This window comes from Lutra lutra, chromosome 1, assembly GCF_902655055.1.
Source record: "Lutra lutra chromosome 1, mLutLut1.2, whole genome shotgun sequence".
Taxonomy (NCBI): domain Eukaryota; kingdom Metazoa; phylum Chordata; class Mammalia; order Carnivora; family Mustelidae; genus Lutra; species Lutra lutra.
In genome coordinates, this window is record NC_062278.1 from 119992598 (window position 1) to 120003578 (window position 10981).

Consider the following 10981-nt stretch of genomic DNA (forward strand, 5'->3'; position numbering starts at 1 on the left):
GACAGGGTGGAGCGGGACTCTGACCTCTAACGTCTTTCTGATGACTCCTGTGATTCTGCATCCCTGTCAGAGTCAGGATCACGTCCAGAGTCAGACTGGAGTGTGGGATGGGGAAGGCTCACTAGCCGGGAGAAGGGAAAGTGTAGGTGTGCAGGTCAGACTACAGGGCCCAGGAGGAGGGAAATGTGAGGGTGATGACTTAGGGAAGCTTGCAGGATTTGGTCACAGGAAGGGGAGTGAGGCTGAAGAATATATTTCCAAATGCCCTAGAAAAGAATTTTAGCCCTTCCAGGGGCCAAGGAATGAGCTGTCATGGCCACGACCAGTGGCAGACAAGGTACCTTGGGGATTTCAGGGTCAGAGTTTTGTGATGAAAGCCACTCTAGAGTAGAGTGGCTCAGCATTGAGAAATCACAAAATCCCACTGCTGGAAGGAACTTCGAAGTGCAATCAGAAAACCTAAGTTCAGTTTCCGGCTCCATCCTTAACTGTGGCCCAAGAATTGCGTGATTTTGGACAAGTTATTTGCCTTCGCTGGGCTTCCATCAATAAGATCCCCTTGGCCATGCAGTCTGAGGTTCTGCATTTGGGTGTGAGACGCTGTCTTTTAGAACTTCACCTGTGCTGGGATTAAGAACTCTGCTGCCTGGAAGGAGGGAGTCATCCCAGAACATGGGGGGAGGAAGACTCTGTGAGAAGAGGCTGAGGGGGTCCACCCAGGACACTGCCCAGCATGCAGAGTCTGAGATCTTGAAACCCAGTTCCAACTACACCATTGATCTGTAGAGCACTCCTGACAGGCTGAACCCTTCTACCCTCCCATTCAACCTAAATCCCTCACTTTATCAAATGGGAGGATGGATTTCCCCTTTGGGGGTTTCTGGTGAGGAGGGGAGGTCCCGGGGCCACAGCAATGACCTGAATTCTGTTTGGCCAGTCTAGTAGCGTGTATGTGTGTGTGCAATCCAGTGTGGGGCTTCCCCCTAGAGAAGACGGAAGAAACTCCAGCAAAAACAGAAAACTCTTAAATAAATACAGAGAACAATCCTGTGGTGGCCAGAGGAGAGGCAGATGGGGTGTGGGTAAAGAAGGGAATAAAAAGAACACACCTCCAGTTACAAATAAATAACTCATCGAAATGAAGAAAGCAAGAGGAAGGAATGAAGGAAGGAAGGAAGGAAGGATGGGGGGAAAAAAGAAAAGAAGAAAAGAAAAAAGAAAGAATGCATAGCTCCTTTCTGCTACTTCCCTCCCCTGCTGGGCAGGCTCTCTGCCCCACCCCAGGCTGGGAGAAGGAGTTCCTCATTCCAGCAGCCAGTGGCTTAATCCACAGACTGAAGCATTCCAGGTGCCTTTCTCATGCCCATCACAGACTTCTCACCATTTCCTTTCTCTTGCTATCATTTAAACCAACAACTCGTCTCCAGCTCAGTTGCCTATGATGGGATCTAACCAGGAACCCACTGGCAGGGAAACCCCGTTGAATACTTCCCTGAGTTTGCTGGATTTTGTCTGGTCCATCTTCCTCTATGTCTGGGGGGATTTCCAAACCTGAGCACATGACTACTGACCCTGGGGCCATAATAATCAAATCCGGAAAGTTTCTAGACCTTTTTTTCCCTTCCCAACCAAATTCAGCTCTCACTCTGAATGAGCATCGGAGGCTGATTTCATTAACTTAACGAACATATATGGAGCACCCACTATTTGCCAGCCACTATTCTAGGCATTTAGAATATGTCACGGAGTAAAACAGATCCCTGACCTCATGGAACCAACTTCCTAGTGGAAAGAGATGGCAAACAATAAACACAACAAATAAGTGAACTACGTAGGAATGTAGGGGGCAAAGTGGGGGTGAAGGGGGGACAGAATGATGGGGTGGGTAGATGAAAAAGGGCCTTGTCAGCCTTAAGATTGATACTCTGAGTGAAGTGGGTACCACCCCTGGGGAGTTTTTTAGCAGAGGAGTGATGGGATCTCAGTTTAGAAGGATCACTCTGGCAGCTGGGCTAAGAATGGGATGTTTTTTTCCCTAGTCCAGGCAAGAGATGAGGGTGGCTCTAACTGTGGAGGTAGCAGAGGACATGGTGGGAGTTGGTCAGATTCTAGATATATTTTGAAAATACTGTCCACATGATTTCCTGCCAGATTGATGTGGGATGTCAAAGAAACAGAAGTCAAGAATAAGTACAAACTTTTCAGGGTGCCTGGGTGGGTCAGTCGGTTAAGTGTCTGATTCTTTATCTCAGCTCAGGTCTTGAGCTCAGGGTTGTGAGTTCAAGCGCCACCCTAGGTGCGGAGCCTACTTTAAAAAAAGAAAGAAAGAGAGGGAGAGAGAGAGAAAGAAAAGAGAAAAAAGTACAAACTTTTCAGCTTGAACAACTGGAAGGATAGAGCTGTCAGTAACTTTTGGGTCTGACTTTTTCATCAGAGTATTTAGAACCCCTCCCCCCACAATGAAACCAATGCATATTGTAGGGATGAATCTGTTTCAGGACAAGTGTTATCAAGTCAAGTCCTAAGCACCAGTCTGCCAAGAGTCTGATAAAAGAGTCAACTTGGCCAAATATCCTTGAAATACAAGGTTGTAAACCTGCTCGACCACTGAATTATAGGCCACAGCTAAGTTGTTCTGGATTTGTTGGGAGGAAAAGACTTTTGCTCCTCCAACTTGGGTCCAGTGATTGAGGACCCACCAATTAACTGAGAACAGACAGATCAACAGGAGAAAAGACCAAGTTTATTGACATGGGCCCCAGGAAGTTGCTCGGTATTGAGGAACTCATTGAATAACTAGAGATCAAGATTTATATACCAAATGTAATGAAGGAGTAGGAGTGAAAGAGGTGGGGGAGGGGGTTTAGGGCTTCCCTGGGAAGTTAGAGAAAGTTCTATTAGGCAGTCTGTCTCCATGGCAGCTGAATGTGCTAGGAAATCACTCAGAGGGAGATTAATGGCAACTGTATTTTTGGAAAGTTCTGCTTTAGTCAGTTAAGAGAAGTTCAGATAACATTTCTTTCTACATCTTCTGAAGATCCAATGTTTTGACATTAAAGTATCTTTATATCAACTCTGGGGGTCCAAATGTGTTCCTACAAGTTCAAAACATGGAGTATGCACAGATTGTTTAGATGAGATCCTGTCAGGCAGATTTACCACAGAAAGGGGGATGAGAATCATCTAAATTTGAAAGGACCTGAGAACGGGCCCACCACCCTAACCCCTATTCCTTGGGCTATCATACAGGAAACTCCAGGAGGCCCTCTGTCCACTTGTTCATTCATCTCTTTATTAGGGAATAACCCACATGGTGTAAACTACATCAATCCTACAATTTAATGAACTTTTACATATGAATACACTCAGGAGGTATCCACCACTCAGACAGAGATAGAAGATATTTTCAGCATCTCAATAGGTCCTCATGTTCCCTTCCAGTCAATATCTCCCCACCAAATCATTCTTACCTCTATCACCATAGATTAGTTCTGCCTATTTTTGAACTTCATACAAATGGAGTTATGAATACACACTCTTTTGTGTCTGTCTTCTTGTTCTTAACATTATGCCTGTGAAACTCAGCTGTGTTGTTTTGTGTAATAATAGTCCATTCTTGTTTGTTGTTAGATAGTATTCCATTGTATAAAGTGTACCACAATTTATTTATTCACTTTCTACTGATGGACATTTGGATTGTTTCCAGTTTTTCACTATTCTTTTTATTTTAAGATTTTATTTATTTATTTGATAGAGAGAGAGAGAGCATGAGCAGGGGGGAAGGGTAGAGGGAGAAGCAGACTAGCCATTGAGCAGGGATCCAAAAGTGGGGCTTGATCCCAGGACCTCAGGATCATGACCTGAGCCAAAGGCAGATGCTTAACAGACTGAGTCATCCAGGTGCCCCAGTTTTTCACTATTGAAGAAAACTGCTGCGAACAGTCTTGCATATGTTTTGGGTATACATACCTATGAGTGGAATTGCTGAGTCATTGGGCATACATGTGTTTAGATTTTGTGAATCGTATCCAAATCAATTGTGCCAGCTTCCACTATACCAGCGACATGTGAGAGTTCCAGTTGCCCCATACTCTCCTCAACACCTTGTAATTTTAGAAATTGTACAAGGACAAAAAATTGTCCTTGTAATTTTAGAAATTCTTATGAATGTGGATGAATGTGGAATATGAGTTGTAATTTTAAGCTGCATCACTAGCTCGGCTTGTAATGCAAGGCCTCTGTTTTCACAGGGCTTTTCCCAGATGATAGGCTGCTGCCAGGGAATTGACTTTTACAGGGAAGGTGTCTAGAAGACACAGGGAGGGAGGATGGAGGGCCAGATAGAAATGAAATATGCACGCACATATGCACACGCACACACACACAAACACACACACAACTAGAGTGAAATCTGTGCCAGGGTTAGAATATCTCAGAAACTGTCCCTTCAATTTGGATAAACTTAACTATGGGCACCCTAGCTGGGATAAACGGATGATATAGGAGCAACAAGAGGAGATGGAGTTTTTGAAACTTTGGAAGGAAAATAAGCACTGAGTGAAGAGAGGAGAAAGAGCCCACAAATCAGCATCTTTGGGCTCTCTATGAGGCCCACTGGATGATCCCAATGGATCCCACAGAACCTCACCAGAAAAGCACTTCCTAACGAGGAAGGGAGATCCCAGGTTCTGGTTGTATGAGGTGCGTTCTTCAAACAGGGCCCAGGGCTGTACCTTCACCCAGGCTCCTCTGTCCCTGGGCAGGAGATAAAAAATCTGTGGTTGGAAGATCTGGAGCAATAAAGCCTGTGTACCCAAAAGCCAGGGGGTGGAACACCTTTTGTGCACCATTCAAATCCTTTTGGCCTTGCTTCCTACTCCAGCCTCTGCTACAGTGACCAGCTTTCCCGAAGTGCCTTGCCACGTTCCATTTGCTCTCTCCCAGGTTTTCCCTGATGCCAAGCCTTGGGACGTTTCTGGGAGCTGCTCTGCTCTCACACACCAGCAATAAAGAACCAAGAGAATTAGCACCCGGTGAAGCAACCTATAAACCCCGAGAATGGGAGGTGATGGATAGACGTTTCCTATTTCATCCCCAGGACAGATGGTTCTCCAAAAACTTTTCATAAGGCTGTTTAGAAGTCCCCACAGGATCAAGCAGTCAGCCATGGCTGGGCCAACTGGATAATGCATCTTTGTGCTGGCTCTCCCTTATTCTCTGTGTCACTTCCCATTTCCCTCACCCCTGCTCTTTGGAATTCTGTTCCCAAATAAATTATTCAGTTTCTGCTTTCAGAGAAACTAAGCTAAGACAGAACCATTGGTGGATAACTGGGCTCTGAGAGGGCATCCTTTGCCATAAGCATTTACTTAGAAACCAGTGTAAAGAATGAGCAGGGGCGCCTGGGTGGCTCAGTGGGTTAAGCCTCTGCCTTCGGCTCAGGTCAGGATCTCAGGGTCCTGGGATCGAGCCCCACATCAGGCTCCCTGCTCAGTGGGGAGCCTGCTTCCCCCTCTATCTCTGCCTGCCTCTCTGCCTACTTGTGATCTCTCTCTCTGTGTCAAATAAATAAATAAAATCTTTTTAAAAAACAATGAGCAAAAGCCTGGAGGGAGGCATGGACAAGGACAATGGGTCATTCCATTTAGTTGGAACATAGACTTGGGGAAGGGGACTAACAGGAGATAAAGCCAGAAATATGCCTTGGGCCCCCCCTATGGAGGACTCTGCAGCCATGTGTGGGAGGCTAGCCTTTGTTCTGGAGACAATGGGAAGCCAGTGACGGTTGGCAACTCCAGAGCTCTGCTCTGAGCAGTACGATGTGGGCAGAGACCAGTCAGGGGAGAACCTGGTTAAGATGCTGTGACCTTTGGCAGTGAGACTATAGAAGGAAAAGACATAAACTGTGTGTGAAGTAGAAGTAGAAAGACTTGGCCCCTTGCAGAAGAAGGCAGGGGCAGAGAGAATTAAAAGAAGATCCTGAGGCCTAGAGAGCAGGCAGCTGAAGTGTAGGGATCTATTCATGGAATAGGAGGAGGACGAGGTCTGAGAGAAGGCAAAGGGCTCAGCAGACCCCAAAGCCCCTGGTGTCACATCACCCTCCTGGAGCTTTGAAATCCTCACACAAGGGAACTCCCGGGAGGCCAGTGCCAACCCACCAGAGGAAGCTTCCCTTGCTTTTCTTTTCACCCTGGGAAGACAAGTGGGTGGGCATGAGGCCACAGGGCATAGACCAGGCTATCTGGGGACTTAAAGGCAATGACACAATGCCAGGGAAGGAATATTGAGGAAGGAGGCAGATATCACTTAGCCAAAGGAGTGCTAGTTTGTCATTTGCCACTTTCAAGAAATGTTTGCTATATTCATTGTAACCACCACAAACAATGAATTCCATGAGCCAAATTTATGTTTTATACTCTGTAAGGCTGATTTAAATGTGTTTATGACAATTGCAGATTTCTGTTTTCCTCTGGGTGAGCCAATGTGGAAACATGCAGGATAGAAGCCAAGCACACTGTGTCCAGTGATGAGGCCCCAGCAGGCCTGGCGGTGGGAAAGTGGGGGGGCTCGGGACGGACTTCACAGGGGATATCAGACTCTCTTCTTGATTCCCTTCACAGAGATGGAGAGAGGCATCCCTGGAAAGCTGGTTTGGAGAAGCTGTTGGACCTAAGTGAGCAGGAAGAAAAGGCCTATACTCTCTTCAGCTTTTTTGTATGGACCCAAGTAACAGCTAATGTCTTGCTGTATATCGACCAAGGCCCTTTTGCAACAGCTCTACAAGGCAAGCTCTAGGACACAGATGAGGACAGGGTAGTGGGAAGGAGTTACTTCAGGTCACCCAGGTCCCAAGTGGTGGAGACAGGGTTTGAACCTAGGTGTTTCTGGCTCTTGAGTCCATGCTCCTTCCATTGTACCATGCTGCCTTCCTTTCTGCCCAAGGCTCACAATATGCTCCAGTGCTGGGGAGAAAGCTCTGGACAAGCCAGGGCACAGAAGAAAAACAGAGAATGAAGGGTGATTTAGAGATGATGCTGAGGGCCGCCAACCATAATCCGTAGGCCAAATCTGACTTACTACAGATTTTTTGGTGCAGATCACAAGTTAAGCAAGTTTTTTACATTTTTAAGTGGTTGAAAAAAGTCAAAAGAATATTTCATGACACATGAAAATGATACGAAATTCAAGTGTCAGCGTCCATGGTCAGGAACCATGGCTCCTAGCCGGAAAACCATGGTTTGCCATGGAGCTCTGCCCCAGCTCAGGTCTCTTTTCTCATTTGGTAGTTGGTGCTTGTCTTTGGGGCCTGGAGACCGGGGAGGCAGGAGCAGGCTGTCACCACCCCTTCTGGGAGAACCTCTAGGGCACTCACTATGCTCTGCATCCTGTCTAGATTGTGTCTTGCAGGGCGTGGGGGCTTCTCCATCCTCAGAACCATCTTCAGCGCCATCTTGATATTCTGAGAAGCTGAGAAACACAAGGTGAAAGCTCCTGTCCTCATTCCTGGCTCCCACACCCCCTCCTGCTACCTAACATCCTTAGCTCCTCTCTGTAGACTCCTGTGTTGCCTCAAAAGTCTACATGGGTCAGGTCAAGAGGCATCTATATGGCAAGAGATGGAAGGGCATTTAAGTAGAACCCAATCACCCCACTCTCTACCCTGATCCCCAACCAACAACAGCATAACCTCTCCCTGTGGGGATCTGGTAAAGTAGCTAAGAGGGGAGCAGCAGGTGGTGAGGAGGAGGAGGGAAACAAAATTGGGAGGAATGTGTGGGTGCTTTTGATATGAAATGGACAAAATACAACCATCTCAGGATTGTCAAGGACCTCTTTGGTCTTGGCCCAAGGTACACGGAGAGGGCTTGGCTCCACACATCACAGCAGCCAGCTCCCCTGTGATGTGAGTTACCTGGGTTGCAGAGGGCATGGTGGTCTGGGCAGCAGTCTGATGCCACATGGCAGAAATCATCACAGTAGCAGCTTCCTCTCTTGCAGTGTTGGTCTGTTCCAAGGCAGCAGAGGGGCTGTGGTTGGGAGCAGCTGCCTAGAGAAAAGGGGACATTAAAAAGAGACCAATGTAAGGGCACCCTGATGGCTCAGTCAGTTAGGTGCCCAGCTCATGATCATGATCTCAGGGTCGTGGGATCGACCCCCACACTGGGCTACTCACTGAGCAGGAAGTCTGCTTGAAGATTCTCTCTCCCCCGCCTCTGCCTCTCCACCTGCTCTCTTGCTCACTCTCACTCTCAAACAAATAAATAAACCTTTAAAAAAATTAATTCAAAATGGATCACAGACCTGAACATAAGAGTTAAAACTACAAAAGTCTTAGGGACAAACATACATGTATATCATCATGGCCTTGGACTAAGCAATTTCCCAGATATGACACCAAAAGCACAAGCAACAAAAGAAAAAATATACTGGACTTGATTGAAATTTTAAAGTTTTGTGCTTCTAAGGATAGTATCAAGGTGAAAAGACAATCCATGGAATGAAAGAAAATATGTGCAAATCACACACGTGATATGAGAATTTTATCCAGAATATGTAAAGAACTCTTATAACTCGACAAAAAAAAAGACAAATAATCCAATTTTAAATGGGCAAAGGATATATCCAAAGACAATACCAATAGCTGATAGGCACATGAAAGGATGCTCATAACATTTGTTAGCAGGAATATGCAAATCAAAACCCCAGTGAGATACCGCTTCACACCCATTAAGAAACAAATGTTGGTGAGAATGTGGAGAAATTGAACACTCCCCTCCCCCCGCCCCGACATTGCTGGTGGAATTGAAGAATGGTGCAACCACTCTGAAAAACAGAGAAAAATAGTTTGGCAGTTCCTCAGAATGTTTAACGTAGAGTGAAAACCATAAAATGCAGCAATCCCATTTCTGGATATATACTTAAGAGAATTGAAAATACATGTTCCCCTAAAAACCTGTACATGAATGTTCATAGGAACATTATTTGTAAGAACCCCAAAGTGGAAACAAATAAAATGTCCATCAACTGATGAATGGATGAAACAAACTATGGTCCACCTACACGATGGGACAGTATTCAGCCATACACAGGAATCAAGTACTGATACACACTACAACATGAAAGAAGTCAATCACAAATGGCCACATATTGTATGACTCCATTGATGTGAAGTGTCTACAACAGGAAAGTCCATAGAGACAGGAAGTAGAGTAATGGCTGCCCGGAGCCAGGTGGTATGGGGAACAGGGAGTGACTGCTGATGGGTATGCAGCCGCTTTGAGGAGTGAAGAAATGTTCTGAAATTAGACAATGGTGTTGTTTGCACGACTCTGAATACACTAGAAACCACTGAAGTGTACACCTTAAAAGGCTGAATTTTATGTTGCATTCATTATACCTTAGGAAAGCTGTTATTAAAAAGAGAGCCACAGGAATGAGACTGAGCTGAGAGAAAGAGAGAAGAACAAGAGAGAAGAGAGAGACAAGAGGAGGAGGTTGGCACGGGTGGGGCATCAAAGAAGAAAGAGAAGCAATAGAGAAAACAATAGAAGAAGTGTGACCAGAGGGACTGAGAAAAACCCCACAGAGCTGGAGGAAGGTCTCCAGGGTCCCTATTCACAAAACAGTTTCATCAACCCTAATTCCATCCATTCTCTCAGATTGATCAATTCAATTACATCTGACCATTGCCTACCCATTACAAAGCGAGGGGCCTTATCTTCTTTAAGGGAAAGGGAAAGCAAGGCATTGGCAGGTAAGGACATGACCCAGCTCACCTGCTGAGTTAGTGGATCAGGTGGGAATGAGCCCCAGGAGTTCTCAATGGACTCAAAGAACTCTCAATGCTGTTCTCCCCCTATTTTACCTTGACCTACCCAATCACCTCCTGTTAGGTTAGTACCTGCATGGGGCTTTGTTTAGGGATAAACTTGAAGGCCTTCCAAAGTTGACAAGATCAACATGGAACAGGACCTGGAGAGGATGGGGGGCTGGCTATGGCCAACCCAGCCTGTTATGGAAACAGTCCCCAGCAGGTGTCTGGTGAAAGGGGAGCAGCGACCTGGGAGGTCAGACCTCTCAAGGTGATGGCAGGCTAGGCTGGGGTGGCAGCCTCTGAGAGTGGCCTGGCTTCTGCCTCTTGATGAGCTAGAAGCCTCCTGTAAATGATTAGTTCCCCTTTTCACATCCCCTCTTTCCCAGTGCCTGGTTCAGTGTCAGGTTGTCACCAATACCAGGGGTGGTTCAAAGAGGGCTGGAGGTGGAAAAAAGCCCCAGGGACTTTCTGAACAAGAGTTGTAGCCCATTTGTGAGTCAGAAATCAACTTAGTGGTCATAACCAGCATTAATTTTAATGAGATGGAATGGAGTGGAATGAAATGGAATGCAATGGAATAGAACAGAACAGAATAGAACAGAATAGAAAATATCCACATACGTTGTATATATGTGTAAGTTGTTCGAAGTTCTTTTTGAAAATTTTGTTTGTTTTTATATACATGTATGTATGTACTAAATCACCACATAAAATGTATTTATTAATGTAGATTGTGGCCACAAAAGTTTGAAAGCCACTGATCTAGAAATGGAAACTTTCCAAAGGTCACGCTTGAGTGGGTGGCAGAGCTGGCGGTAGACCCAGGATTCCTGACTTCTTCCCTGCTTTTCCCACCACACCAAGCTTTTCATTCAAAACGAACTTGCTAGCAATCTCTGCTCATTTCTAAACACCCCACGTGCCGCTGCTTTGGAGCCTGTGCTAAAGCTGTTTCCACTGCGTGAAACGCCCTTGCCTCCCACAGCCACTAAAAGAAAACATTCTTATCCTTCAAGGTCATGTTTAAATTCAGTCTTCCCTGGGTTGCTAAGGAACAAGCTCATTATTCTGAAAATGAGAAATGAAGAATTAAACATTTATCCAGCCTTTCCATACAAACCAAGGAGCTGACAAGGGAAAAGTATTTATAGAACTCCAGCTAATAAA